We start from the raw sequence: 11,660 nt of genomic DNA, 5'->3' as shown, positions 1-11,660 counted from the left end.
CAGGTAGCCTAGAGGTTAAGAGCGTTGGGCTACTTAACGACAGATCCCTGGTTTGAATCACCAAGCCGATTAGGTGAAAAATATGTTGATGTGCACTTGAGCAAGGCACCCCAATTGCTCCTGTAAGTCACTCTGGATAAGAGCATCTGCGAAATTACTCAAATGTAAACATGTAAACATTCAAATCCACTCGTCCTCCTAAACTGCTTCTATAACATTACTTAATCTAAATTGACCAATTACAATCAACCTAGCGCTTGTTCTTTAATTAATGCATGTGTAAAATATTGTGTAAAAACGGTGCAGTACAGAACACAACGCATGCCGTGTGTTTGTGTGTGTAAACATATGTGTATAACCATGTGGCCGTGTGTGTCTGCATTTGTCTGTTTGAGAATGGAAACCAGGTGTTTTTGTGCTCTTCCAACAACAGTATGTACAACAGCGATTGCACTGTCAGCTAGCAGTGTGACCCCAGCAGGAGCCTTCACATCAAACACCCTGCTGATGGATGAAAAACCCATTTAGTTGGGCCAGGGCTCAGAACAAATGGGAGCAATTTACCCCAGGCAGTAAAATAGCACTCCACTCCCCCGGCCAGGCCCAGCCAAGCCCCGTTATTTTATATGAGATGTTAAATGGGGTAAGAGGGCATGCATTACACATGGTCGGTGTTCGGTTCATGGGAAAGCTGCAAGTGTAAAAGTCTTGACTGATTTCATGTCAGCACACTTACATTTTTAAAAAAGAGTTAAGGTCTGAAGGGATGTCAGGGGGACTGAGAAAATAAAAGGGTTAAGGTCTGAAGGAATGTCAGGGGGACTGAGAAAATAAAAGGGTTAAGGTCTGAAGGGATGTCAGGGGGACTGAGAAAATAAAAGGGTTAAGGTCTGAAGGAATGTCAGGGGGACTGAGAAAATAAAAGGGTTAAGGTCTGAAGGAATGTCAGGGGGACTGAGAAAATAAAAGGGTTAAGGTCTGAAGGGATGTCAGGGGGACTGAGAAAATAAAAGGGTTAAGGTCTGAAGGGATGTCAGGAGGACTGAGAAAATAAAAGGGTTAAGGTCTGAAGGGATGTCAGGGGGACTGAGAAAATAAAAGAGTTAAGGTCTGAAGGGATGTCAGGGGGACTGAGAAAATAAAAGGGTTAAGGTCTGAAGGGATGTCAGGGGGACTGAGAAAATAAAAGGGTTAAGGTCTGAAGGAATGTCAGGAGGACTGAGAAAATAAAAGGGTTAAGGTCTGAAGGGATGTCAGGGGGACTGAGAAAATAAAAGGGTTAAGGTCTGAAGGGATGTCAGGAGGACTGAGAAAATAAAAGGGTTAAGGTCTGAAGGGATGTCAGGAGGACTGAGAAAATAAAAGTGTTAAGGTCTGAATTGGGGGGGTTGGGGGGATGAAGACATATGGGGGAAAATACACACGGATAAATTATGGTGTTGATGATGTCACTGCATTCCTGTAAAACCTTCAGACTGTGTGTGTGTGTGTGTGTGTGTGTGTGTGTGTGTGTGTGTCTGAGTGTGTAGCTGAGTGTGTTCTGGATATAGTCTCAACACACACAAGAAATCCAGAAGTAGCCAGGTGAACTTATTTACCATATAAACACTTTGATGCACAATGATTCACCTCCCATGGAAAAGCTGTAAAATGGCCAACAGATGTTGCAGTTTACGGTACAGAAAATGACTTACCAACATTCGCGTTACTGAAGTAGCCTGTTCCTCCACTGATGTATGACTAAATGAGAATATATTGCGGTGACACAATGGCTTAACACAAACAAGTCTGACAGATAATTGAATGAGAATCAGGGCTAACTTATACAAATGTCTGAGTTTTGATATACAGTATCAGTCAAAAGAAACTACTAATTCAAAGGTTTTTCTTTATTTGTACTATTTTCTACATTGTAGAATAACAGTGAAGACATCAAAACTATGCAATAACACATATGCAATCATGTAGTAACTAAAAAAGTGTTAAACAAATCATAATATATATTATAGTTTAGATTCTTCAAAGTAGCCACCCTTTGCCTTGACAGCTTTGCACACCCTTGGCATTCTCTCAACCAGCTTCACCTGGTGTGCTTTTTCAAAAGGAGTTCCCACATATGCTGAGCACTTGTTGGCTGTTTTTCCTTCACTCTGCGGTCCAACTCATCCCAAACCATCTCAATTGGGTTGAGGTCGGTGATTGTGGAGGCCAGGTAATCTGATGCAGTACTCAATCACTCTCCTTCTTGGTCAAATAGCCCTTACACAGCCTGGAGGTGTATTTTGGGTCATTGTAATGTGGAAAAACAAATGATAGTCCCACTAAGCGCAAACCAGATGGGATGGCGTATTGCTGCAGAATGCTGTGGTAGGCATGCTGGTTAAGTGTGCCTTGAATTCTAAATAAATCACAGACAGTGTCACCAGCAAAGCACCCTCACACCATCACACCTCCTCCTCCATGCTTGACGGTGGGAACCACACATGCAATGATCATCCGTTCACCTACTCATCGTCTCACAAAGACACGGCGGTTGGAACCAAAAATCTCAAATTTGGACTCATCAGACCAAAGGACAGTTTTCCACTGGTCCATTGCTCATGTTTCTTGACCCAAGCAAGTCTCTTATTCTTATTGGTGTCCTTTAGTAGTGGTTTCTTTGCAGCAAATCAACCATGAAGGCCTGATTCATGCAGTCTCCTCTGAACAGTTGCGATATGTCTGTTACTTGAACTCTGTGAAGCATTTATTTGGACTGCAATTTCTGAGTAGGGTAACTCTAATGAACTTATCCTCTACAGCAGAGGTAACTCTGAGACTTCCTGAGAGCCAGTTTCATCATAGGGCTTGATGGTTTTTGCGACTGCACTTGAAGAAACTTTCAAAGTTCTTTACATTTTCCGTGTTGACTGACCTTCATGTCTTAAAGTAATGATGGACTGTCATTTCTCTTTGCTTATTTGAGCAGTTCTTACCATAATATGGACTTGGTCTTTCATCAAGCAAGGCTATCTTCTGTATACCACCTCTACCTTGTCACAACCTCTGACAGTCTCTATGGGGGTGCCACAGGGTTCAATTCTTGGGCCAACTCTCTTCTCTGTATACATAAATGATGTCGCTCTTGCTGCTGGTGAGTCTCTGATCCACCTCTACACAGACGACACCATTCTGTTTACTTCTGGCCCTTCTTTGGACACTGTGTTAACAACCCTCCAGATGAGCTTCAATGCCATACAACTCTCCTTCCGTGGCCTCCAACTTCTCTTAAATACAAGTAAAACTAAATGCATGCTCTTCAACCGATCGCTGCCTGCACCTGCCCGCCCGTCCAGCATCACTACTCTGGACGGTTCTGACTTAGAATATGTGGACAACTACAAATACCTAGGTGTCTGGTTAGACTGTAAACTCTCCTTCCAGACTCACATCAAACATCTCCAATCCAAAGTTAAATCTAGAATTGGCTTCCTATTTCGCAACAAAGCATCCTTCACTCATGCTGCCAAACATACCCTCGTAAAACTGACCATCCTACCGACTTCGGCGATGTCATTTACAAAATAGCCTCCAATACCCTACTCAATAAATTGGATGCAGTCTATCACAGTGCCATCCGTTTTGTCACCACAGCCCCATATACTACCCACCACTGCGATCTGTACGCTCTTGTTGGCTGGCCCTCGCTTCATACTTGTCGCCAAACCCACTGGCTCCAGGTCATCTACAAGACCCTGCTAGGTAAAGTCCCCCCTTATCTCAGTCACCATAGCAGCACCCACCTGTAGCACGTGCTCCAGCAGGTATATCTCACTGTTCACCCCCAAAGCCAATTCCTCCTTCGGCCGCCTCTCCTTCCAGTTCTCTGCTGCCAATGACTGGAACAAACTGCAAAAAGCTCTGAAACTGGAAACACTTATCTCCCTCACTAGCTTTAAGCACTAGCTTTAAGCACCAGCTGTCAGAGCAGCTCACAGATTACTGCACCTGTACATAGCCCATCTATAATTTATCCCAAACAACTACCTCTTCCCCTACTGTATTTACTTATTTATTTTGCTCCTTTGCACCCCATTATTTATATTTTTACTTTGCACTTTCTTCCACTGCAAATCTACCATTCCAGTGTTTTACTTGCTATATTGGATTTACTTTGCCACCATGGCCTTTTTTTGCCTTTACCTCCCTTATCTCACCTCATTTGCTCACATATATAGACTTATTTTTCTACTGTATTATTGACTGTATGTTTGTTTTACTCCATCTGTAACTCTGTGTTGTTGTATGTGTCAAACTGCTGTCACGATTGTCGTAAGGAGTGGACCAAAACGCAGCGGAAATATGAATACTCATCTTCTTTTTTTATTTGAAGAAGGAAAAACAAAATAAACACGTATACAAAACAAACGACTCCAAACAGTCCCGTCAGGTGCAACAAACACTAAACCAGGAAATAACTACCCACAAACCCCCATAGAACAAACACCCCTATAAATAGGATCTTCAATCAGAGGCAACAAGAAGCAGCTGCCTCCAATTGAAGGTCAACCCAATAAACACCACATAGAAATAGACCAACTAGAAATAACATAGAAATACACTAACATAGAACATAACCCAAACAACCCCGAAACACCCTAAACAAACACCCCCTGCCACGCCCTGACCAAACTTCAATAACAAACAGCCCCTTTACTGGTCAGGACGTGACAACTGCTTTGCTTTATCTTGGCCAGGTTGCACTTGTAAATGAGAACTTGTTCTCAACTTGCCTACCTGGTTAAATAAAGGTGAAACAAAAAATAAATTAAAAAAACAACACAACTGATTGACTCAAACTTATTAAGAAGGAAAGAAATTCCACATATTAACTTTTAACAAGGTCCACCTGTTAATTGAAATGCATTCCAGGTGACTACCTCATTAAACTGGTTGAGAGAATGCCAAGAGTGTGCAAAGCTGTCATCAAGGCCAAGGGTGGCTACTTTGAAGAATCTCAAATATAAAATACATTTAGATTTGTTTAAAACTTTTTTGGTTACTACATGATTCCATATGTGTAATATCATAGTTTGGACGTCTTCACTTTTATTCTACAATGTAGAAAATAGTAAAAAATAAAGAAAAACCCTTAAATGTGTACCGTAAATTCCGGACTATAAGCCGCAACTTTTTTCCCACGCTTTGAACCCCGCGGCTTAAACAATGACGCGGCTAATATATGGATTTTTCCCGCTTTAAATTTTTTTTCTCCCAAAAAAACACATTCTGTGACGTGCTCAGGTTTTTTGGCGGCATGAAGCTTTCATTAGACCAATGAAATTGCCGAACGGGTTAAGGTCAAACAACTTTTTTGTTTACTGTTTAGATTAAATCGAGCGCTCTCAAACTTCCCATCATTCTGATTACGGTAGTCATTTTGTCACCCTCATCATGGCAAAGACACGGAGAAATGCATATGATGCAGCTTTCAAGTTGAAGGCGATTGATCTGGCTGTTGGAAAGGGAAATAGAGCTGCTGCACGGGAGCTTGGTCTTAATGAGTCGATGATAAGACGTTGGAAACAGCAGCGTGAGGAATTGACTCGGTGCAAAAAGACAACTAAAGCTTACTGCTAATTTTGTATTTTTTGTTACAAGCCGTGTTTCGTTAAAGCCTATTTATTTTTGTTACAAGCCGTGTTTCGTTAAAGCCTGTGTAAAGTTCATTTGTTTCAATGTACCGGTAGGCACCTGCGGCTTATAGACATGTGCGGCTTATTTATGTTCAAAATAAAATACAAAAAATAATTCAGTGGGTGCGGCTTATATTCAGGTGCGCTTAATAGTCCGGAAATTACGGTAGGTGTGTCCAAACTTTTGACTGGTACTGTATATGTTATTATGTCACTGCTCTCTAGCACTTGTATCATTATTAGGATAAAATGATTGCGTAACCAAACACAATAAAAGTGTATAAAAAAGGAACGATCTAGTAAGAGAGACAAATGGACCACAGGCATGAGGAGCTGTATGAGGAATGAAGTTTAATGGGCTTATGGTCCTTCAAACAGTTCAGGGTTTAAACAGTCAGATGGTTATAGAGGACAACGAAAACAACCAGCGCCACCTGTGTTGTCATAAACCACTTAGAGCGTTATACAAACCATTCCTCAACGTTATACAAACCACACGGGCTTATCACAGATCTGTTATTTCTGACACATATTATTGGTGGCCAAAGTCATATAAAGATATACTGTTGGGGACTTTCTTTCACCAGAATTCGATTTTGGTTTAAATTTGGGCAAGCATTGGACTATATACCCCATTTCTTCAACGCCCTGCTCTCACCTTCCATGGGGATTTAGTGAGGCGTTACTCTCTTTTTTTCTCTCTCCTTTCTCTCTCCTTTTTCTCTCTCCATCGCATCACTCGTTTCTCTCTGTTAGTTTACTGAGATCAGTGTTACTCTGCTGGTAAAGTAATAGCGATCTCAGTCTGAGTTATTAACACAATGTCTGTATAGCAGTCTCTCTCCGGCCCTGACAACACACACACACACACACACACACACACACACACACACACACACACACACACACACACTACACTCTCTCTCTCTCTCTGGCCCTGGGACAATCACAGATTCAGAGATGCTGGGTGACTGACTGATGGACAGACACACAAAGTGCTGGTGGGTGGTGGACAGACAGACAGACAGACATAGAGAGACAGACAGAGAGACAGTGGTAAAGAAAAGCCTGGTCCTATGTTGCCCCATGACAGGGAGAGAGGGGGGCAACAGGTGTGTTGTGGCAAGGGCTGCATTCCTATTGGTCTGCCGTCAACAAATGGGAGCGCTGTCCTGGAGCACATGTCACAGAGTGCTAGTTGTGGAGGCAGCCAATCGCTTCCCTATGTATATCCTGAGAAAGGGAGAGAGAAATATACTGCTAATATTGACAACACAATACTTATACTTATAACTTTAATCTGCAATTTTTTAACCACATTTACCTGGTTGTTGTATGAAAACAGATTGCTGCCATTAGGAAACAGTCAGGTGGTGGTGGCCAAATAGTAGGCTACTTCATTATCATTACTAAGACAAACTGCATCTCATTATCTCTGCTGGTAGCTAATATGTCCTGTACTTCTCTGTTATATATATACACTACCATTGAAAAGTTTGGGGTTACTTAGAAATGTCTTTGTTTTTTAAAGATTTTTTTTTTTTGGCCATTAAAATAACATCAAATTGATCAGAAATAATGTGTAGACATTGTTAATGTTGTAAATGACTATTGTAGATGGAAACAGCAGATTTTTTATGGAATATCTACATAGGCGTACAGAGGTCCATTATCAGCAACCATCATCACTCCTGTGTTCCAATGACACGTTGTGCTAGCTAATACAAGTTTATAATTTTAAAAGGCTTATTGATCATTAGAAAACCCTTTTGCAATTATGTTGGCACAGCTGAAAACTGTTGTCCTGATTAAAGAAGCAATAAAACTGGCCTTCTTTAGACTAGTTGAATATCTGGAGAATCAGCATTTGTGGGTTCGATTACAGGCTCAAAATAACCAGAAACAAAACTTTATTCTGAAACTCGTCAGTCTACTCTTGTTCTGAGAAATGAAGGCTATTCCATGCAAGAAATTGCCAAGAAACAGAAGATCTCGTACAACGCTGTATACTAATCCCTTCACAGAACAGCACAAACTGGCACTAACCAGAATAGAAAGAGGAGTGGGAGGCCCCGGTGCACAACTGAGCAAGAGGACAAGTACATTAGAGTGTCTAGTTTGAGAAACTGGCAGCTTCATAAAATAGTACCCGCAAAACACCAGTCTCAATGTCAACAGGGAAGAAGCGACTCTGGGATGCTGGCCTTCTAGGCTGAGTTGCAAAGAAAAAGCCATATCTCAGACTGGCCAATAAAAACAAAAGACTAAGATGGGCTAAAGAACACAGACACTGGATAGAGGAACTCTGCCTGAAGGCCAGCATCCCGGAGTCGCCTCTTCACTGTTGACGTTGAGACTGGTGTTTTGCGGGTACTATTTAATGAAGCTGCTAGTTGAGGACTTGTGAGGCGTCTGTTTCTCAAACTAGACACTCTAATGTACTTGTCCTCTTGCTCAGTTGTGCCCCGCCGCCTCCCACTCCTCTTTCTATTCTGGTTAGAGCCAGTTTGCGCTGTTCTGTCGAGGGAGTAGTACAGAGCATTGTACGAGATCTTCAGTTTCTTGGTGATTTCTCGCATGGAACAGCCTTCATTTCTCAGAACATGAATAGACGGAGTTTCTGAAGAAAGTTATTTGTTTTTGGCAATTTTGAGCCTGCAATCGAACCCACAAATGCTGATGCTCCAGATTCTCAACTAGTCTAATAAAGAAGGCCAGTTTTATTGCTTCTTTAATTAGAACAACGGTTTTCAGCTGTGCTAACATAATTGCAAAAGGGTTTTCTAATGATCAATTAGCCTTTTAAAGTTACAAACTTGGATTAGCTAACACAACGTGCCATTGGAACACAGGAGTGATGGTTGCTGATAATGGGCTTCTGTACGCCTATGTAGATATTCCATTAACAAATCTGCCGTTTCCAGCTACAATAGTCATTTACAACATGAACATTGTCTACACTGTATTTCTGATTAATTTGACGTTATTTTAATGGACAAAATATGTGCTTTTCTTTCAAAAACAAAGACATTTCTAAGTGACCCCAAACTTTTGAACGGTAGTATGTGTGTGTGTGTCTTACCCCACTCCCAGTGTGAGAAGGTGTGAGACCAGCAGTGAGGGGATGAGGATCATGAGGACGTCGGAGGAGAACAGGCCTCTCTTCATCACCTCACTCTTCCTTACACTCAGGGAGCCTGACTGCTGCTTCGGGTGCTGGAACACAAACTCCCTGGGGGAGTGAGAGAGATGGGGGGAAGGGAAACAAGGGAGATGAAGAAAGAAAGAGATTTAGAGAGATCAAGAGAAATGGGAACATAGATAGAAGGAAAGGAGGAAGAGAAGGAGAGAGGGGGAAGACATAAATGAAACATTTTGGTTTGTCTTTTTCCTCAAGATAAAAGGAGATTTCTCAGGAGAAATTCTGTAGTCTCATACCATGAAAAGACAATCATGTCATGTTCAGACGTAATGGAGAGATATTATCTGTCAGGTTTCAATGCTATTGTACACAGTTTTATTCATTATGTATTAAAATAATAACTACATTCCCTCTAGCACATCCATAGGCCCCTCATGAGTCAGTGCTTGTTCTAAGCAGCCAAGTACTGTGTGTATGTTAGTTAATGTGTTCACATAGCAACTGGTCAAGGAAGGTCAATGGAATTAGAATGAATTACAGTGAAAATCAATTTGGAGTCATTCCAATTATATGCGTAGGTTCTTACTTTGGTGGAAGGTTCTCAGGCCGACTGGACCAGTCCCATACCCACTCAGAAGTCAGCCCCCTCTCCCCTTCTTCTTCGGACTGAGACGGGAGAAGAGAGGTAAAGTTAAATGTAATTTAATAAGTACATTTGCCATCATGAAAACACTGACTTGTGTGGTGTTAAAGCTATCTAATAGCAAAGGCTTGCTACTGCTACAGTAAAACATGTGATGTGAATGTTATGTGTGTTTGTTTAGTACCTGTATGGTAACACAGTCTGTACTGCTACTGCCTTCACTGTGGGGAGGGGTAGCAACGGTCTGTGGAGGAGTCACCACCTGTGGAGGACTGAACACAGAGAGCAAGTCAACAGGACTTCTCAGTAACAACACACACACACACACACACACACACACACACACACACACACACACACACACACACACACACACACACACACACACGCACAGAGTGTGAGAGAAAAAGAGGGAGACATAAAAGAAAGAGGGAGAGAGTGCAAGAGGAGCATAAAGCTTGTCTTATTTCTGTTGGTGTAGGCTACTAACCTGTCATTACTCCTCCCATCTACTAACTTGTCATTGCTCCGGTCTCAGCGACTAACCTGTCATTACTCCTCTCTCAGCTACTAACTTGTCATTGCTCCGGTCTCAGCGACTAACCTGTCATTACTCCTCTCTCAGCTACTAACCTGTCATTACTCCTCTCAGCTACTAACCTGTCATTACTCCTCTCAGCTACTAACCTGTCATTACTCCTCTCAGGTACTAACCTGTCATTACTCCTCTCAGCTACTAACATGTCATTACTCCTCTCTCAGCTACAAACTTTTCATTACTTCTCTCTCAGCTACTAACCTGTCATTACCCCTCTCTCAGCTACTAACCTGTCATTACTCCTCTCAGCTACTAACCTGTCATTACTCCTCTCAGCTACTAACCTGTCATTACTCCTCTCAGCTACTAACATGTCATTACTCCTCTCTCAGCTACAAACTTTTCATTACTTCTCTCTCAGCTACTAACCTGTCATTACCCCTCTCTCAGCTACTAACCTGTCATTACTCCTTTCTCAGCTACTAACCTGTCATTACTCCTCTCTCAGCCATTAACGTGTCATTACTCCTATCTCAGCTACTAACCTACCATTACTCCTCTCAGCTACTAACCTGTCATTACTCCTCTCTCAGCCATTAACGTGTCATTACTCCTATCTCAGCTACTAACCTACCATTACTTCTCTCAGCTACTAACCTGTCATTACTCCTCTCTCAGCCATTAACGTGTCATTACTCCTATCTCAGCTACTAACCTACCATTACTCCTCTCAGCTACTAACCTGTCATTACTCCTCTCACAGCTACTAACCTGTCATTACTCCTCTCAGCTACTAACCTGTCATTACTCCTCTCAGCTACTAACCTGTCATTACTCCTCTCAGCTACTAACCTGTCATTACTTCTCTCTCAGCAAAAACCTGTCATTACTCCTCTATCAGCTACTAACCTGTCATTACTCCTCTCTCAGCTTCTAATCTGTCATTACCCCTCTCTCAGCTACTAACCTGTCAATACTCCTCTCTCAGCTACAAACCTGTCATTACTCCTCTCTCAGCTACTAACATGTCATTACTCCTCTCTCAGCTTCTAATCTGTCATAACCCCTCTCTCAGCTACTACCCGTCATTACTCCTCTCTCAGCTACAAACCTGTCATTACTCCTCTCAGCTACTAAACTGTCATTACCCCTCTCTCAGCTAGTGTCCTGTCTTTACTCCTCTCTCATTTCATAACATGTCATTACTCCTTTCAACTACTAACCTGTCTTTACTCCTCTCTCAGCTACTAACCTGTCATTACTCCTCTCAGCTACTAACATGTCATTACTCCTCTCTCAGCTACTAACCTGTCATTACTCCTCTCTCAGCTTCTAATCTGTCATTACCCCTCTCTCAGCTACTAACCTGTCATTACTACTCTCTCAGCTATTAAATCATCTTTACTCCTCTCAGCTACTAACTTGTCATTACTACTCTCTTAGCTCATAAACTGTCATTACTCCTCTCTCAGCTACTAACCTGTCTTTACTCCTCTCAGCTACTAACCTGTCATTACTCCTCTCTCAGCTACTAACCTGTCATTACTCCTCTATCAGCTACTAACCTATCATTACTCCTCTCAGCTACTAACCTGTCATTATTCCTCTCACAGCTACTAACCTGTCATTACTCCTCTCTCAGCTACAAACTTTTCGTTACTT

At 42.0% G+C, this 11,660-nt stretch overlaps 1 long non-coding RNA gene across 1 annotated transcript in view; it reads right to left on the bottom strand.

The window, feature by feature from the left end:
* Window positions 1-5,624: 5,624 nt before the first annotated feature.
* LOC106568353 (uncharacterized) overlaps window positions 5,625-11,660 on the bottom strand; it is a 73,784-nt gene continuing 67,748 nt past the window's right edge. Inside the window, exons 2-5 of the long non-coding RNA XR_001320269.2 lie at window positions 9,645-9,732; window positions 9,404-9,483; window positions 8,758-8,907; window positions 5,625-6,908 (exon numbers count right to left, since the gene is read on the bottom strand). This is a non-coding gene — a long non-coding RNA (uncharacterized lncRNA). The remainder of the gene's footprint in view (window positions 6,909-8,757; window positions 8,908-9,403; window positions 9,484-9,644; window positions 9,733-11,660) is intronic.

This window comes from Salmo salar, chromosome ssa13 (genome assembly GCF_905237065.1).
Source record: "Salmo salar chromosome ssa13, Ssal_v3.1, whole genome shotgun sequence".
Taxonomy (NCBI): domain Eukaryota; kingdom Metazoa; phylum Chordata; class Actinopteri; order Salmoniformes; family Salmonidae; genus Salmo; species Salmo salar.
This window is presented reverse-complemented; position numbering and strand designations above follow the sequence as displayed.